The 19,498-nt window shown below is 36.9% G+C and overlaps 1 long non-coding RNA gene across 1 annotated transcript in view; it reads left to right on the forward strand.

Annotated features, from left to right (window-relative positions):
• The first annotated feature begins 8,178 nt into the window (after positions 1–8,178).
• Positions 8,179–19,498, forward strand: part of LOC306643831 — a 34,557-nt gene continuing 23,237 nt past the window's right edge. Inside the window, exon 1 of the long non-coding RNA XR_013759075.1 lies at positions 8,179–8,243. This is a non-coding gene — a long non-coding RNA (uncharacterized lncRNA). The remainder of the gene's footprint in view (positions 8,244–19,498) is intronic.

The following is a 19,498-nucleotide window of genomic DNA, read 5'->3' on the forward strand; positions in this document are numbered from 1 at the left end:
GTCATTTATTATGCAGTATAAGCTTAACCTATCTTGACTAATGCAATGTCCCAAAACAGCTGTATCCTTTTTCAACCTTAAGCATATTACCCTGTCCAACATTATAGCTTCCATCAATCATACTAAAAGGTGAATTTCTAGGCACTCTTTATTCATTCTTCCCTTTCAGCCTCTAGGCCTTCCATGTTTTGCTACACTCCATCATTTATTTCTTGGAAATGTCTCTTGATTTTCATATACTGCTAGTTCTGGTAGAGAAATAACTGAATCTTGTTGTCTGCCTCTGCATGAGAGACTCTTCAATCTTTTTGAACAATTAGGAACCTTATTTTCCCTAGGATTAATTACTAGGCAGCTTGCTTTTGCCCAACACAAGAATCCCTTTGCCGGACCTTCAGGATGTCAATGTTACCTTCCACTGTCACACCCCTCTGCTTCTCAGCACCCTCTCCTCTTCTTCAGGCTCCTTGGACCTGTCCTATCCATCTTCTCTACCTTCCCAGCTTTCGAACTGAAATGCAGATTCCTATCCCTCCACCAAGGCTCTCCTCATTTCTCCCCCTCACTCATCTCCCTTTCCTCCGACCCCTTTGGCCAAGAGTGGCGTCCTGTCATTTGCTGTCTAATACCTCTCTACTTGTCTGGTTTGTGTTTCCACAGACTCCTAAAGTGGAGCAGCTACACTTCATACCGCTTTTAAATTTGCTAGAATGTTTTGTCCAAGACAGACTCAATGTAAGTACTCAAAGTTTGTTACCTGCTTAAATCAATAGACTTTTACAAGAAGATGTTTCTTCCGAAAAATTCTACAACTTGTCACACACCACCCTCCTTTTGTCACAGCATCTCATGAGGACCCTGGAGCCTTTCACCAGGAAATATGGCTGAGTAATGGGTTATTTATTCATGAAAAAAGGAAGAATTGAATAAAGGGTATGTAGTAAATCTCTCTACCTGCTACTCAGTGTTTCTGTGAACCTGAAACAGCTCTAGGAATAAAAAATTTAAAAAGTACATTAAAAAAAAAAAAAAGGAAATTGGACCTTAAATAGTAGTTTTTCAAAAGCTTTGAGTTGAATTCTTGGTAAGGAATCAATGGTCTATAGCATTTCTTAGTATTTGCTTACAGAAATGAGTTCAATTCATTTCTAATTATACATTGTCAGACAAACTTTAAAAGTATTGTCAGATTAGTTCCATAAATAAAAGTAAGCTGGCTTGCTCAGTTACAGTAGAGATGTTATGATGGTGATGTGAATAACGTAGGTGGTTTTATTTGCACTACTTTCATTGCTTTCTTCTAAAGTTACATTGAATATAATTGGTATTTTTCTGTGCTCAAAAAGAATTCTCTTTGTATGTTCTAATGATGCTCAGTAATTATTATAGCTTTAGTTTATTTTAAATGCCTTTCAATAAAAAATTCTCAGTAATTAATTTATACTGACCTGGTTTTCACTTTCCTGGTCTGTTAATCCATTTCATCTTCTAGATTCATAATAAGTAATTACACAGATAAATGATAAAATAGCCAACAAAGGCAGTAGAAGAATCAAAGAGTCCAAATCATTTACATACTGGACCATCAGTCACAGGACATCTAAAAGATAGTTGTCAAGTGATCATGAGTGACACTCTCCAAATGCAATTACAATACTACAAGACACCACCGCTTCCTATTCATTAGTACACACTAGCCCTTTGTAGAAACACACTGCAGTATTTCATACTTGAGGTTTTCTTTTAAGTTTACTCACTAATGAGATTCGGTAGGTTGTTGCCATTTTTCTAAAGTAATTTTTAAACTTTATGCCACTAATGAAGAGTGCTAAATCACCTTTAAAAAATACAAGTCTAAGTCCATTGGTTAGAGCAATCATTCTTAGACCCCCCAACTCCTTCTTTAGCTACAAATGTTGTCATAACCTTTTAAAATTAATTTACTCATCAAATATTTTTGAACCTCAAGAACTATACTAAGTACTTGGAACAAAGGAGTAAAACACTTGTAGACATTCTCTACCCACATGAAATTGTTCCAAAACTGAACTGTGCAACATGCTAGCCATGGAACCACTAGTGATTGTTAGGTGGCTTATCAGACTGAGATGTGCTAAATGAAAATATATTTTGAAAACTTACCATGAAAAGTAATATAAAATCATATTAATATTTTTTAAATTTATCAATTTAAGATGGTAACATTCTGGATAGATCATGTTGAAAAATATAATATTAAGATTAATTTCATCTGGGTTTTATTTATTTATTTGCTTTTTTAATGTCACTGCTAGATTTGAAATTACATAAGTGGCTTACATTTGTGTTTCACATTATACTTCTTTTTCTTTTTTATTTTTACAGACTGCATGTTGATTCATTGTACACAAGTTGGATAAAACATTTCATTCCTATGACTGTACACAATGTAGATTCACATCATTCTGTAATCAAACATGTACATAGGGTAATAATGTCTATCTCAGTCCATTAGTATTTCACATTATATTTCTATGGGACAATGTCTCTCTATAATCTTCAGGGAGGTAGACCACTAAATAAAGTAACTACAACAAAGGGTAATGAGAAATGAGATAAAAACAAAAATATTAGTGTATAGGAAGTAGGATCCTTGAGTCATTATCACATATCAGGATATTTCTGGTGACCAGAGTGGCATCTAAGGAGTTCAGATTAAATAGCTACTTTGACTAAATTCACAGATTCCTCTTTTGCTATCCCCCGGCACACTGTGTATACGACTTTAGAACATACAACATTGCATTTCAAGTATGAATTCAACAACAAATACTGAGTTGAACACTGTCTCACTCATTTTGGTATCTCCATTACATGTTAGTGTTCCTGATACACAGTTGGTGTGCATTACATAATAAAAAATGCTCTCTGTGGAGTTATTAACTGAAGTTAACAAGCTGGGATGTCTTAAAGAACAAGTATTAATCCTATCAGTCACCATGGTACACTGCCCTCCCTACCCAGGAACTGAGACATTTTCTTGTTCACTCCCTACAGTGGTCCAGCCTCATGGAACTGATTTTTAATTATACTATTGTCAACTGTTGATGATCAACTGCTTCCTAGATCCTTGCACTTGAAACCATCTGCCATTGAATGTGAAACACGGCAGGACAGAGGTGTGCTGCAAGTTACGCGCCAGTAACCGACCCAGGTTCACATCCATAAAGAAAATTCGACAGGACTCCTGCATGGTGGACTTTCATTTCATTCTGAGGTTTGATGGATCTTTGACTGACAGACTACCAGATGATGAGTTGGCTTCCTGAATATAGTTTATGTCCTTGCCTAATATTGTATCACCTTGTGTGCCACTGAGGTGGAAGAAAATCAATCACTGCAGTTAGTCTGTATTTCAGAAACTCCAAGTCTGTCGAGGAGAAGTTTGCATAAGGACTTTTGCTTCCCCTGAGCTTATACTCAGCCAGTTTTATAAAAGGGGACGTTTTATAAAAACGTTCCTGGGCAGTGCCTTTAAAAACCATGATCAATGAAAACAGCTTCAGCATGATGAATTAAAAGAACTTTGGAATGTGCAAAGGACAGTGAGGGGAGGGATGGGACGGTGGGGATGGGAAGGATAGTTGAATGAGATGGATATTATTACCCTATATACCTGTATGATGACACTACTGGTGTGACTCAACACCATGTACAGCCAGAGGAATGAGAAGTTATGCTCCATTTTTGTACAATGTGTCAAAATGCATTCTACTGTCATGTATAACCAATTAGAAAAAAATTTAAAGTTTAATAAAAAAAAGTATTTGATGGAGTTTTTCCTTCAGGTTTTATCTATATAGGTCCAGTGAGTAATGTTTATATTTTTTAAATTCAGTAATAATGAAAGTTGGTCTCTGAAAAACATATATAATACAAATAATCAACATTAGTAGTTTAATCACGGCACTGACAAAACCTATTGGCTATTTTGTGTCAAATACTACCTCCATGATTTAACAAATAAATTAGATAAATTAGCATGTAATTATGGAGTTTTCATGGTGGTTCAACAACCTACCAAAACTAAAGTACATATAAAATAATAATATGATTTGCCTTTATTGCAATTAAACACTAAGGAATTTTTAAAAAGATAGAATTTCAAGAGATATAATGAAGTCTATTTGTTGTCAGAGTGTAAAGAAGACAGTGACCAGCAGGTAAAAGTATCCCCAAGAGACTTGTTTTTGCTACCAGGGAATTTCCATGGAATTTCCATGCTTCATTTTCTAAATGCCTTAAATAAATCTGATATGAAGCATAACTTCTGCTTCTTAAATTATGGCAGATACATTATTCTAAAAGATCTTTAGCATCTAGATGATAATAAACTGCAACAAATACAGATGTAAATGATTGCACAGTTGAAGAGGAACAAAAAATTCTTCCAAAAAGCAGAAATGGGCAGCAAACTAGGTTTTGGAAAATTCCTAAGCAGTAAAGTATAGAGTACTTCTGAAAGAGCATAAAGGCTAGCATGTAATCACTCAAACCCTGGTTAGCAGAAGAAAGTCAAGAAAATATACTGTGGATTTACATTCACGCAACATTCCGATGAAGGTTAGGCACCGGCGAAGTGACTTCCTGAGTTAAAAGAACGAAGAGGCCAAGAAGGTAGGAGTTCTGGCCTCTTGTTCACCAGACATGTGCTCTTATGGAATTTGAGTGCTCCACCAGGTGAAACAGATGCCAAAGAAAGTTACTGTCTAGGCACAGCGTCCAGATTCACCGACCTGTTACATAACTGCTTCTGCATTGTAGTATTGTGTTGAGGCCAAGGTCCTCATATTCTACCAACCTGAAACCAGTAAGCAATTCAGGCTGGACTACAGTTTGATCCATGCTACACCTATTCTCTCAACAAGTTTTTATACAATTAGGTTTGCCAACTTGTCAAAAAACATGAAAGCATTTTCCTATAAAACCATCTGAGCCTGAAGTTTTCTTAGAATATTTTAAGCTATTTAATTTATCTACTTGTTATAGAAATATCCATGTATTGTTTCTTTCTGAGCCAGTTTTCCTACATTATATTTTTCTAAGTTTTAGCATCAAGGTATTCTTGGCATTTCATATTATCTCTTATATACCTGTTTTGTCAGCTGTTATAACACCAATTTATTATCTGTTATCTCCTTTTCTCTTGATTGGCTTTACCAGAGACTTGTTTACTTTACTAGTCTTTTCAAAAGACTAACATTTAATATTTCTATCCTTTTACTGTTTATTTTTTCCATTTTAATATTTTTCCCTTTTTCTATTTTTCTTATTTTCTGATTGCATGCTTTATCAGACCATACAATCTTGAACAAAGGATAAAAAAATTGGTATCCTATAGATAATATTTTTGACCACAATCCAATCAAGTTAAAATCAATAACTTAAAGATAATTTAAAGAAAACAAACACTCAAAATTTTATTCCAACAGCTCAGGAGGCTAAGGCAGGAGGACTGCAAATTCAAGACCAGCCTCAGCAACTTAGTGAGGCCCTAAGCAACTTTTTGAGACCCTGGCTCTAAATAAAACATAAAAAGGGCTGGGGATGTGGCTCAGTGGTCAAGTGTCCCTGGGTTCAATCCCCAGTAACAAAAAGAAAAGCAATTTTAAATTACATTTTTACTAGCTCAAAAAAGCAATAACTCAGAACTGAATTATGATGAAAATACCTCATTAATAAATTACTGAATGGTCTTAAGAAGTATTGTGAGTAAATGCTTACAAACTTGGATTTCTTATGCTAGAAAAAAAAGACAAACCAAAAAATAAAGTAAATGACCAATACAAGAAATTACAAAATGACAGCTTTACTGTGACATATTCATATACTGGAATGCTAATTATTTTACAGTGACAATAAATGAGCTGCACTTACCCTCATCAATATAACTGAGACTTAGAAACTACTTTAATGGATCACAACAAGCCATAGAATGATGTATGATTTGATGCCATTTTCATAAAGGTCAAAAACATACAAAACTGAAAAAAAAAAAAGTTGCTTAGAAACATATAGAATAAGAATGCAATAAGAGTTAAGGGAATTTACAAAGAAAATTCAAAGTAGTGTTACCATAGAGAATGAAAGAGCATTCATCTGGGTGGAGCAGAATCTTCAAAGATATTTGTAATATTCTGTTTTTTCTGTTTTTGATCTATGGGTAGGCATCAGGGCATTGATTTAATCAGTGTGTGTGTGTGTGTGTGTGTGTGTGTGTGTGTGTGTATGTGTGTTTGTGTGTGTGTAGGCATTCATAAAGAAACATATATATATATGCATAATCTTATGAAGATACATTCTATAGTCCTAATTACATATTATTTTACATTTGCATATTTTCTGACTTGCACAGAAAAACTTCAAGTTCTTAAAAAATAGAGAGCACTGATGATTTTTTTGATAACATCAGAGATCTCAATAGTAAAACCATATAGTATATGGTCCAGATCATTGTTCATTTTATGACAAAGGAAACCGAGGCCCAATAAAGTGAACTGTCCAAGATCACAGGCTAGTTCAAAGTTTTCATGGGATTAGAAATTTTGGGCTGGGGAGATAGCTCAGTCGGCAGAAGCGCTTGCCTTGCAAGCACAAGGCCCTGGGTTCGATCCCCAGCACCAAAAAAAAAAAAGAAATTTTAATGTCTGACTCCAAGTCTAGATATCTATACATGGAAATATTATCCACACATATGTGTTAATTCACAGAGATATTAAAACTTTTGGGGAATATAATGACTACAATTTTATTTGCAGTAATTGGTAAGGAGAAAAGTCAAATCTAGGTCTACCTTGAGATGAAAATATAACTGTTAATGGTTATTTATTCAGACATTATTAGTATTTAATAATGTGTTGTGTCACATTACCAAGTTTAAGGTACAATGATTCCAAAAGATAGTTCCATAAAATAATTTTCCATGCAGAAATAAACTTGACAAATAGTACATATCTGACATACATCTCAGAAATTCATTGTTTACTGAAGTCCTAAGTGTTACACTAAAATTTTAAATAATTCCCAAAGGTATTAAATTATGGCTCCAATTTATCACCTAATACTTAATAGTATTCCAGGAAAAACTTTGTATTCACTTTCAGAAACTCTAAGTTATTTTATTCTTGAAATCACCAAGCTTAGAAGGATTCAAGATGGTGGATTAGAGGAAGGCTGCACATCCACTTGTTCTGTGGCTTTGGATTCGAGCAGTAGGAACACTCCTTCCCAATGAGTTGGGTGAATGAGAGAATTCACTGAAATGAAATATCAGACAGAGAGTCTTAGAGACTCAGAGGTTTGTGCGCATTGAACAAAGAAGAAGTAAAAGCACATTGGAGCCAAGCTAGTTGTGGCAGTGGCAATGGTACTGGTTCACTGCAGAAGGGAGAAGTAATACAGAGACAGAAACACAATGGACAATGGTATGGTAAAACCTATAGGTCATAAAAGCAGTCTGAACTTAGCTGCTACAGAGGCTACAGAGGCACAGCAAATAGTGTTAGAAAAGTGCTCTGCTTCTCAACTGGCAAGTGGAGAACTGAGGCAGGGATCCATCTTTAGGAAGCCATGCTGCACCTTGCTGCTTGGGAGCTCAGGAGATTATAGCAAACATTGTCATACTGTCCTGGAAAGGACTTACCCTGTGGCCTAGGGCATACCTAGCCAAGTGTGAGTGAAATGGCTCAGAGAAGATTAGACCCAGGAGAATTTCAGCCAGAAACACAGAGGGGAGAGCAACTTGCTTTCCTTTTGAGACCCATGGTTTATGTGACCTGCTGAAGAGGGTTGGGGAACTGAACAGGTGGGTGTGAATACATAGAGGGACTCAGCCTAGGCAGCAGAGCATGGGAGACCTGTGGAGGATTAGTTTCCCTGCCCCACAAGTGAAATCCCTGAGAGGTTCCTGAGATCCAGACTTCCAGCAAAGATCAGCATCTACCTTGCCCTAAGGATGTGTTCATCTAATCTCTCCAGAGCAGATACCACCCAAGAAAGTCTTTAAGGCCTGATTAGACTGCAGCCCCAATCACTGGAATAGCAGTCTGTAGCAGCCCCACCCTGGGAGTACATCCATCCAGTCTGTGAAGACAAAACTCCAACTGACCGTACTTCCCATTCTCTCCTACTTTATACTGGTGAGATGAGAAGCAGGGAGCTATTTCAACCACCTTCACTGTTAGTCAACTCCAACTGGCAGCCTGGTGAGCAATACTTTTCAATTTTTCATTAAGAATCTTTTTTTCTTTCTTCTTCTTTTTTAAAGTATGTGTGTTCTTGCTGTGCTGATTGGTTCATGGAAATATATAAATCTATATCTATATATACTTATTCATATGTATGTAATTCCATGAAAAAAATGACATGTTTCCTTTATCTCATTTTTAGCATTGTTTTTAACCATAGTTATTTCCCTTGTCTTTTGAAGGTTAGGGTGTTTATATTTAATTCAGCTTTGTTTTGTTTTGTTTTCACTTGGGTTTTTCTCTTGTTTCTCTTTCTCTCCTTCCTTTACCCACTAACAGCCTAATTCTTGTTCTATTTGTCACCTTTTACTGTTTTTTTCCTAGTTTTTTCTCTTCCTTCTTGTTATGTCTTCAGCATTCTTCTGTTCACATTTTGTACATTCTAAACTTTCTTTTATTTTTATCACATTTTTTTTCTTTTAATGATCTATACTTTTACTATCTTTTAGAAATATTTGATTTTTATAACTCCTGCTCCTATCATTCACACTGTTGCAATTATTAGTAATGTGTATGGCATAGTTGACACCTACTGTTTACTTTAATGTCAGATCTACTTTGAGGCTATTGTTTATGCTGTTGGCAATTGCTGAACCCAACACTCCTGTATTTGGGTAATTAGTATTAAAGATAATCATAGTAGACACCAGATATTTATTTTAATGCTATATATTGTTTACTTTGGGTATTGCTATTGTTTGTTTCCCCCTTTTCTGTGAAGTTCTAGGAATCTACAGGGACATTATAAATTCACAGGATAGAGACTTTGCTACTGAACTAAACCCAGTCAAGAGACATCTTGGCACATGCAGATTACACAGCTAATCCACATACAAATGACCACACTCAAACTTTAGTGATACTTTAATACAAAGAATAGAAGAAACAAAAAATGAGTTAGTTTTGCTAAAAAGGGAAGAATCCAATCTCTCCACAATGACTTTGACCTAGGCTTCAGGCACGTATATCTGAAAGAAGGGAAACAACTTCGGCCTATACACAAAGCAGTGAAAGACTACTGAAACAGAAACAGTCACCTAACACAGATGCTTCCTATCTCATAATTTCTTTAAATTAAATTTCACTCTCTTGCTTTCAAATCTTTTGTCTCTGTAAGGAGAGAACAACATTAAACTCTCCCTAAGACAGAAACCCAAATGTAATACATGCAATGCTAAACATTGGGTAACTATGTCTGATAGATCAAAAATATGACAAAATATTAATACACACTGGTTTAAATGACTGAATCAGATGAATATAATCATCTCTCGAGAAAGTCAAGCTTTTCCCTTTGCTAGAAAATGCTAGTCAAACACTTAGACCTGAAGGATGGGCAAGACCTGCATGAAGAACAATTATAGCATTCCAAACCACAAAAATCAATATATCAAGTAAAAAGTACAAAGTAAGAAAACAGATAATAGGGAAATCCTGACTCTAAATTTTCCTGTCCATAATGGATCCCTTTAGGTACCACTAAGGACAGGTTTATTGACTTATTATGTTTTATTAGATGAAGATAATACACCTTCTGATGTTGGGTAATTAATGATGGAAAGCAATGTTTTGCCTCTTAAAATATATACGTAAAATCTACGAGTCAATTATTTGTTGGTCCTTCTAAGCAGTGTGTAAAAAGAATAAAGGTGAAAAATCCCCTTAAATTCAATCCTTTAAAATATAAACTATAACATCTGTTCAAGTGATTAATTAAAATAAAAGAAGTGGGAGAAAATACAAACACTTTTTTTAACATTATTTGAGATCTTACAAATAGCTTATAAAATAAATAAGTCACAGAAGGAGTTAAAGATAATGATTAATGAAAACTTCCAATACATGTAGAAAAACATCTGCATAAGCGATACAGAAGTATCTAAAGACCAGGGAAGGATTGGTGGGGACAAGTAAACGAAGCCCTCTACCTGCAAGACAGGGTATGAGAGAGCCCAGAGAGTGGAGAAAGAGCAGTTCTGACTGCCACTGGGATGGCATTTAGTCACCCCAGCTCAGACCAGGAAGTCGGTCTGCAGACGACTGGTGATATTGCAGCTGTGAAAGAGTTTTATTCAAATCTCATCCTGCATTGAAATTTCATTATCACCCTCAAGGCTGGCTTGATGTGATGTGGGCAGGGGCTCAAACCATCGGGGGATCCAGGAACAATGGCAAAACAGAGCAGGTAGAGGAAGCAAAGACTTAGGGACACTTTCAGAACCTCTCTTTGAGGCTCTTAGCTTGGCACAAACAGCAATAAAGCAATTGTTATCAAACTCCAATGCTCTCTCTTGGAGAAGGAACTACAACCGTGGGTTATGACTCTTGTAATTCCAGAGGCCTTTGCTGACCCTCACAGTCTGTAAGACTTCAGTTCCTGGTTGAACCTTCTATGGACTTGGATATCATTAGTCTAATATTAGTTTCATAGTTGTTGCAAATTCTGCTAATAGTACAGTTTTTGTTATTATAGGTGGTCTTAATATTTTGAAATTTTTTTGTTAGTTTCCTTTCTTGATCTTTTATGATATTAGGGTTTTATTTTCTTTGTACCCCTGAACCAATTTCTAAGATTCCATGAACTACTTCATTGTGTAAAAATGTTGTTACCAGTTTATTTTAAACAAAGTTCAGGTTCTTTTTCTAATATACTGTGCTACATGTTTCAAAAATTTTACTTGCCTTTAACTGACAAATGAAAAACTGTGCCTATTTATAATGTACAACATGATCTCTTAATAAATGTATACATTATGAAATGATTAAATCAAGTACATCAATATATCTGTCACTTCTCATACTTATTTTTTGTATGAGAATATTTTAAAAATCTACTTTCTTAGCAATTTTTAAGTATACCTTATTGTTAACTATAGCCATCATACTGTAAAATAAATCACCAGAATGTATTCTTCCTAACTGAAACATTGTACCTTTTGACAACTATCTCTCTATCCCCCTACTCCCAGTTCCCAGTAACCCCCATACTACTCTCTGCTTCTGTGAGTTTGAATTTCTTAGAATCCATATATAAGTAAGACCATACATGCAGTTTCCTTTAAAAATTAAAACTGGAGCTGCCATATGATCCAGCAATTCCACTTCAGGTATATGTACAAAGGACATGATATCAGAGTGCAAAGGCGACATCTGCACTCCAATGTTCATTGTAGCATTTTTCACAATAGACAAGATATGGAATCTACTGGATGATGAAGAACATGTACATCTATTTACACAAGGGAACATTATTCTGCTTTTAAAAAGGAATGCTATAATTTTCAAGAATGTTCACAAAACTCAAGTGTCTTATTCTAAGTGAAATAAGTCAGGTGTAGAAAAACAATTTTACTTTTGAACTCTTGTGTATCTTAAGAGATAGTCCTGTTCTCTAACGTAGTAGATACTTTTGTTCTTTGCTAATATTATAAAATATATTCTGCAAGTTGCATGGCAGTTAACCTTTGATTTGAAACCCTGAACACACACACACATACACACACACACACACACACACACACACACATATACTTTTTGCAAATAAAGAATAGGCAGTATAGTATTTCATTTGTCAGACAACTAATATAAACAGTTCGATCATACAAAATGTTTTTTTAAACTGGAAACATGTAGATAAAAGAGAATGGGGGGGCGATGAAGAGGATAATATGTTTTTACACAAACAAGAAAATGTCAGATAAGATCAGACACAACCCATGGCAAATATAGCTAAGCTAAATATGCTATCCTGAAGCATGTTTCTTTGTAGAAACAATCATGCATATAGATAGGACAGTGAGAAAAAAAAAAAAAAACACTTTAAAATCAGAGCTTTGGAGAGAGACAATAAAGATGGATTATAATTCTGAATCTACCATGATCTTAATATCTTACCGCAGTAAGTGACCTCATGGTGCTGAACCATAAATATGGGACGTGAAACCTGTCCAGGAGGGTTTCTTTATACAATATACGAAATAAAGATGCTTCTTATGTACTTAAAACTCTAACTAGTGTTCACCCCAAGCCATACCCCACTTGTTCATGTAGTTACACACACCACTGTTATTTCCATTGAAAAGTAGGGAAGAAATGAATATGAAAAACAAATTAAGTTGTTGACAACAAAGATGAGGGCCAGGATCCTTCAGTACTTGACCTCCTTATAAGGTAAATACCTGGTTTTCCATTCTCTATACTAGCGGCTCTTGGAAAACAACTGAGAAGGTAATACTTAGCAATTGACTTGATGTTTGCAATACAAATGCCTGTTGGTATAATTTAGCTTCAGAACTGGTGGTACTATGTCTCTATTCTTTCTAATCTGGAATACAAAGAAAGAAGGATTCAAGAGTTACTTATTAGTTGTCTTCCAAATCCCAGACCTCATGAATAAAGAGATTTACAAAGAACACAGCACTCAGCTTCATTTTCCCATCTATAATAAATAAGATAATAGATGAGTTGAGGCTTTGGAGAAATCTATGGTAATAAAGCTCAATCACTCATTTGTAGTACTCATTAAGATGATACTGTGAGTGGAGGCACTAGAATTTAGTTCATCTCATAAAAGCTACACATTGAATTGAAATAATAGCCTCTTTTGTTACTCCAGATAAAACTGGCTGTGTCTAAAAGAAAATGTAGAGTCATTAACTGAGTATTAATTATTGCTTTTATTGCTTCCAAGAAATTTAACATTCTTTTAATTAAAAGTTAACCCTTTAATACATAATTAGATTTCCATATTTTAATGGAAGAGTTAAGATAGTCTCATATTGTCTTTGACATGTATCTCACTAATAGGCTTGTATTCTCTCTCTCTCTCTCTCTCTCTCTCTCTCTCTCTCTCTCTCTCTGTGTCTCTTTCTCTCTCTTGGTACTGGGGATTGAACCCAGGGGTACCTTACCATTCAACTATATCCCTACCCCTTTTTAATTTTGAGGCAGAGTCTTCTTAGGTTGCTTAGGAACTTACTATCTTGCTAAGGTTGACCTCAGCATCCCTCAGCTTCCCAAGTTGTTGGGCTTACAGGTATATGCCCTGGGGGCCTTGCAGACAGCTTATTTGGAAGAATTCCCATTCTTTAGAGATAAGCATAGACACCAAATAGTTTCTCTAAATTCTCTTCCTTTCTCCATCACCAATTTTGAATGACTTTTAATTTATAAGTTCTAGACTCCATTTACTGAAATTGGTCATGGGCACAACATGTATAAAAGTGCTCTTAGCGTTCACTCCTCTCTTAGCTGAATTCCATCCACAGATGAAGCATTGTCACAGATGACCTTCATTCTTCTCAAGCACTTAATCACTCATAATTGGAGGATGTTAGACACTTGGGTAGAGGTTTTAGAACTTTAATGTGTATGGTTTAGTGCTCAATGTCCTAAATGGCTTTGTTGATTAATTAAAAGAATAAATAAGCCCAAGCTGGCACAGCTCACATGAGTGCATTTAGCCTGACTGTCAGTCAACCATCTCACTAAGGCAGGCAATCAGTTCCAGGTTGAAGAGAAGAGAGGGTAAGGATGTTACAAGTTTGCATGTTGTCCCAATTGTTTTTTAGGAAAAAAGCTTAATTCCTCTACCAATTGTTTGTCACAGATGCTGTGTTCCATCACAGACTACCAAACTGAAAATGCATTAAAGCTCATCCTTTCATTTTACAGATGATAACTGGAGGTCCAGAGTGATGAGGTTTGTCTAAAATCAGAAAGCATGTATGTATGGAAGTTATGTGTATGGCAAAAATTAAAAACATTCAGAAAGGATCCAGTAAGTTAGATACAAACAAAAGATCTCAAATCACTGTTCATATTCTAACAGTTAAGTTTCACCTCACAGTGGAAATATGCACTCATTCTAGTGGGAGACCTACACTCAAGTCCTGGTTCTGCAACTTACAATTCTATGATCCTTGGGCAGGTGACTTTAGCTCTTTAAGGCAGTGTCCTGATTTTTTATATTGAGAACAAAATTATCATCTAGTGTGACCAATTTGAAGATTAAATGAGATATCATATGTGGAAATATCTACATGATGTCTTAGTAAAGGCACACTTCCCTTTTTGATCCTTTTTCTCTACTTATTAATTGATTGTGTTGGGGCTAGAATAATATCCAAGGTACAGCTGCTTTAAATTCAACAATAAGTAACTCTTATAAAAGAGAAGTATTCATCTACTTACAAGAAAAAAAAAAATCTTTGGAAGTATATGCCAAACCCCTAACAGTAGTCTTTATGTGGTAGACAATTGTGAGGAAGGCATCTTCGTTTGTTCAGGCTTCTATAACAAAATGTCAAAACTTGTGGCTTAAAAACAACAGAAATCTGTTTTCATGGTTCTGGAACCTGGAATGTTTGAGATCAAAGTATCAGCGATTCTGGGGTCTGGTGAGGGCCTGCTTTCTACTCATAGAGGGTTCCTTCTAAGAGTGTCCTTACTGATGGCAGGGACAAGGCAGCTTCCACAGGCCTCTTAACTAAGGACATCAATCCCATTCATAAGGGATCTGTTCCTAGGACCTCATCATCTCCCAAAGGTCCCACCTCCCAACACTGTCACCTGGGGCCTAGGATTTTACCATATGAATTCTGGGGGTACATAAACATTTCAGATGAGAGTAGGTGGCTCTAACTTTTGAAAGCTCATGTCTCCCAAGTATTTTATAATACACATTTATTAGTTTAATGATATATAAGAAAAGTAATACAAAAGGAGAATTATTACCTACTTGCATAAAATCCTTTTGCATTTACTAGATTAGTTGTGTAATCCTCCTAGATCTTCTCCTTAGATCTCACACTGTATTTAAGAAACCAAAGTCATCATTTCAACCAAATGTAAGAAGGAATCCATACAAGGCTTTTTATTGTTTCTTTTGACCTCAACATGATTTTTCTGCTGTCCATTCTAATTTATATACTTAAAACACCTCAGCCAAACTTTCATTTCATTGATTTCAGCTTTCCTGACACTTGTATTTTCCATTCCAAATCTTAACAGAATATTTTAACTGGCCTTATAAACAAAACTTTTCAACACATATTAGAACTTCTCTACCCTTAAAATTGCTCTCTACAAGTGGACATCATGCATATGGTACATGTGTATATGGTCCATTCGGTGTACCATAAAGACTCCTACGTTCCGGTTCTTTATGAGGTAATCTGAAGCCACTCTTGTGACTTTCAATAAATATGTTACATTCTTTATTAAAAAATAGTTTTAGTTTTAGATGAACACAATACCTTTATTTATTCATTTTTATGTCGTGCTGAGGATGGAACCCAGTGCCTCACACATGCTAAGGCAAGCGCTCTACCACTGAGCTAAAACCCCAATCCCTATGTTATATTTTTGACATGTGCTCAATAGGGAATCTGCAAAAGCTTCCTGGAGTTTTTTTATTTCTCCTAAGTCTTTGAAAGTGAAACGTTTCTCATATGAGCAGCTACAGGCTTTTGTTCTTGTTCAATTACTGCCATGTCCTACCATCTATTCCTCATTAATTCATTCAATTGGAAGCTCTCAGAAGGTAGATAGACGTTTGGGCATTTGTCCCCTTGTTACCTTCAGTCAATATTTAAAAGAAAAATACCAGAATAGGAAAGAAGTTCCTTCTTATATTTTTATCTACTGTTCTGTTCCTATTAGGAAATTCAGTTATTCCATTTCTAGGCAACCTCTATAAGCAAAAAAGTATTCAAATGATCTATCTCCTGCAGCTGAAAGTAACCTGCTATCAGCAACTATTTTATTGAAAGTAGGGCTTAATATTGTTGGAAAGGGGATTCAAAGAACAGATACTCTATCTCCCAAGGATCATAACATGTTAAAAATACCCACTGATCATCCTTCCAAATTCTTAGGCATCGCATGGCTATCTGCTTGTATAAAAATATTCTTTGACCTCCACAACTACAATGTTTGGCATTTGTAACACTGTTATTCTCACAAGGCCGTACTTCCTCTCCTTTCCTACATACATTACAAAAATCTGTTCTAATGCCTCATTGTCCCCATGCATAGAAGAGAATATATAGGTTATATGATTAATATAATGAAAAATTATTAAATCTAAGGAGGATCACATGTCTCTTGCTATAGTGTCCCCTTGACAAATGTCACTAAAACCCAACCCCGCAGCTTCTAGTGAGCTTGTAGGGAGATTAACATCTATGAAAACAATCCTAAGGTAAGGGTATGGCTGTCTTTAGAAAGATGATGACAGAAGAACTTGAAAATTCTAAGAAAATAAGAGCTGAAGTCAGAATCTCAATGGAGACAGAGTGGTACATTAACTACAATTGAGCAGGGGAAGAAAAGAAACAGAACCAGAAAGTCTTTTTTTTTTTTTTTAATTAACATAGAAATGATTTTGTAAAACATTAAATTTCTCTTCCTTTCAAAACATTTCTTGATGTAAGTGACTACAAGCCCATCCCTGCCTTTCCCAAAACTAGGCAACCATAGGCACACATGGCTGAGCCCCAGAACAGTTTTTTTACCCTAAGTCTCTCCAAGTAGGGCAGCATTTTCATAGGTGGGATGGGTGAGAAGTTAATCTTGCTGCCATAAGCCTGGTGTTCTTGATGTTTCTGATGTGAACTTGGGGTATCCAAGCCACAGTCACCGTCACCAGGGCGCAGTCACCCATTACCAAGTCACAGTCTGTCGCTGTTGCCAAGTGAGTTACTGTCACGGGTCATAGTCAACAGACACTGGATCATAGCGACCAGCCATCAAGTCACTCAGCAGTCACTAAGCTAGCCACTAAGTCACAGTTGCCAGTCTACTTTGGTCTGAGTACTATTGTCTCTCCCCCAACCCGGTTCAAGTATTGAAATCCGAAGCCTCAAGGTAGGGATATTAGGAGGTGACCCCCTTGGGAGATGAAGATCATAAGGACAGAGTCCTCCTGAATGGGATTACCACCCTTATCAAAGAAGCCTGAGAGTGAGAGATTCTTCACTCTACCATGTGAGAGCAAAACTACAAAGTTTGCCTCTCTGATGTGAGGTCCCACATCAAACCTGCAGGAGCCTTGAACTTTTCTAGCCTCTTGAACTGTGAGACATTAATTTTAATTGTTTATAAGTTACCTGGTTTATGGTATTTTTGTTACAGCAGCCCAAAGGGACTACAGCCTGTGCTCAGTATGATTGCCAGAGGTTGACAAGCTTCTTTTGTTAAAGGCCAAATAGTAAACATTTAGTTTGCCAATACACACAACCTACTTGCCAGGCCGCACCACTGAGTTCTTCACATGAGTCACAGATAAAGTTAAGAGCAATGACTTAGGTGCTGGGGAAGGAGTCTGCTGTGCTAGTTTGCTGTAATCTGTTTGTCTTTAAGGTACCAGGTCCCAAGGAAAAGGTCCTACCCAAAGGACACTACAAGTTCTCTGGGGTTGAAGTATAATTAGGCCCAAGATTGGGAAGCCCAATGATATGAAAAGCACTATAGTGCACTATAGTGCTCAGTGGGCTGCCCGGCGGGCAGATATGGCACCGCAGGTCTGAAGCTGCTGACGTAGCGCTCTGCCCACGTGAACCGGCCAGGTGTCGGCTTGCTGCGGGAGGCAGCAGGCAGGCGCTGGGTTTGCCCTGCAGTCTGGCTCTCGCCTCGGGCTGCCTAAGACCAGCAAACCCTACGACCTTGTGGGACTCCTTTCTGGGTGGTCAGGTGCAGGACACGCCTGAGGGGAAAGGCAAAGAGGCATGACAGCACCCCAGCTGTCAGTCTGCCATTCTAGCCAGCCATTGGTCCACCTCAGCCTGTGCTCAGCAGCCATTGGCTAACGCGGAGCCCACGAATTCTAACTGTTCAGTGATTGGCCAGATGGTACTTAGAAAGGGAAATTCAACTATTTAAGCGACGCTCCCCCGCCATGTTCTCTCTCGCTTGCTTTCTCTCTCTTCAGGGCAGACGCTGTTCGTCTGCTGAATAAAATCTCTTGTGTGAGTTCCGGTCCGGAGTGGTTTGTCTGGGCGCCTTTTCACTTTTCAGTTACTCCACCCTGAAACATCCAGTTCCACACTCTCTCCATGCCATCCATACTGGGCCCCCAGAGCCAAATCTATCCTACCCAGGACCTTTATTTGACCCCACAGCTTTTTAAACTGATGTAATTCAAAATATTTAAAAATCAGAGAATTACTTATAAAACTCCATACATAGCTTCTCTTTAAAAATAAGCCTAAACGTCAAGAAACAAAAGCCATAACAAAACAGGTAAATAAAACCTGTCTGCGACTGAGTTGTGGTTGTTCAGATTCCATGGTACTTGCAGTGTCTCATCCGCTGATGCTCTGCCCTGTCCCTCCCGGCTTCATTTACTTCATAACCTTCCCAGCCTAGGAAAGCATTTTACTTGGAGAACCCAATGAAGAGAACATCAACTCTAACAAAAGAATAAAATCAGCCCAAGAACACTTCCTCTTCCCTTGTATAAAGGTTGAGATTGATCCTTCCCTTCTTATAAGCGGATCCGTACCACCTGATCCTAAAAACTGAAGACCAGAAATAGACTGGGCAACTCTGACTCTCAAGACACAAAGCTTCAGTCTTCAAAGTCTCACTCACTCTCAGGGTGAGGGTGCCTTTTGAGGGAGCTCTCCCTGCCCACTGATGGCTTCAAAAGCAAGGTTCACAGCTAACCACCATAAACAAGACAACTATGTGGAGCCTGCTCTCTTACTTGGGATAATCTCAACCTGCATCATGTTAGAGTTCCACAGCCCTGCTGTCACAACAAAGGTGGTACAGCATTCCAGGAGGGTGTCAAAGATGGGAAGTATCAGTAACTCATCAAATTCAAATGATGGCCGGGCATGGTGTTGCACACCTTTAATCCCAGTGACTTGGGAGGTTGCAACAGGGGGATCTCATATTCTTGGCTAACTCTGGCAACTTAATAAGACACTGTCTCAAAATTAAAAATAAAAAATGAAAGGGTATGGGTTCAATTCCTAGTGCCTCAATTTTTTTTCTTTTTTTTAATATGAAGCAGAGAAAACTCAAGCCCCTTAAGACAGACAAAAGGAAAAACAGATACACATGTCTAAACACATATATACCTGAATTCAGATGCATATATAACTTTAGAGTTTAAAACACAACAATCAGGATAGAGCTTGTCATTTTAGCTAGCAATGACAATTCCTCTGATTACAGATGCACAGTAAAAACCAGGGCTGTTATCA

The sequence above is a fragment of the Sciurus vulgaris genome, assembly GCF_902686455.1.
Source record: "Sciurus vulgaris genome assembly, chromosome: 14".
NCBI classification, from domain to species: Eukaryota; Metazoa; Chordata; class Mammalia; order Rodentia; family Sciuridae; genus Sciurus; species Sciurus vulgaris.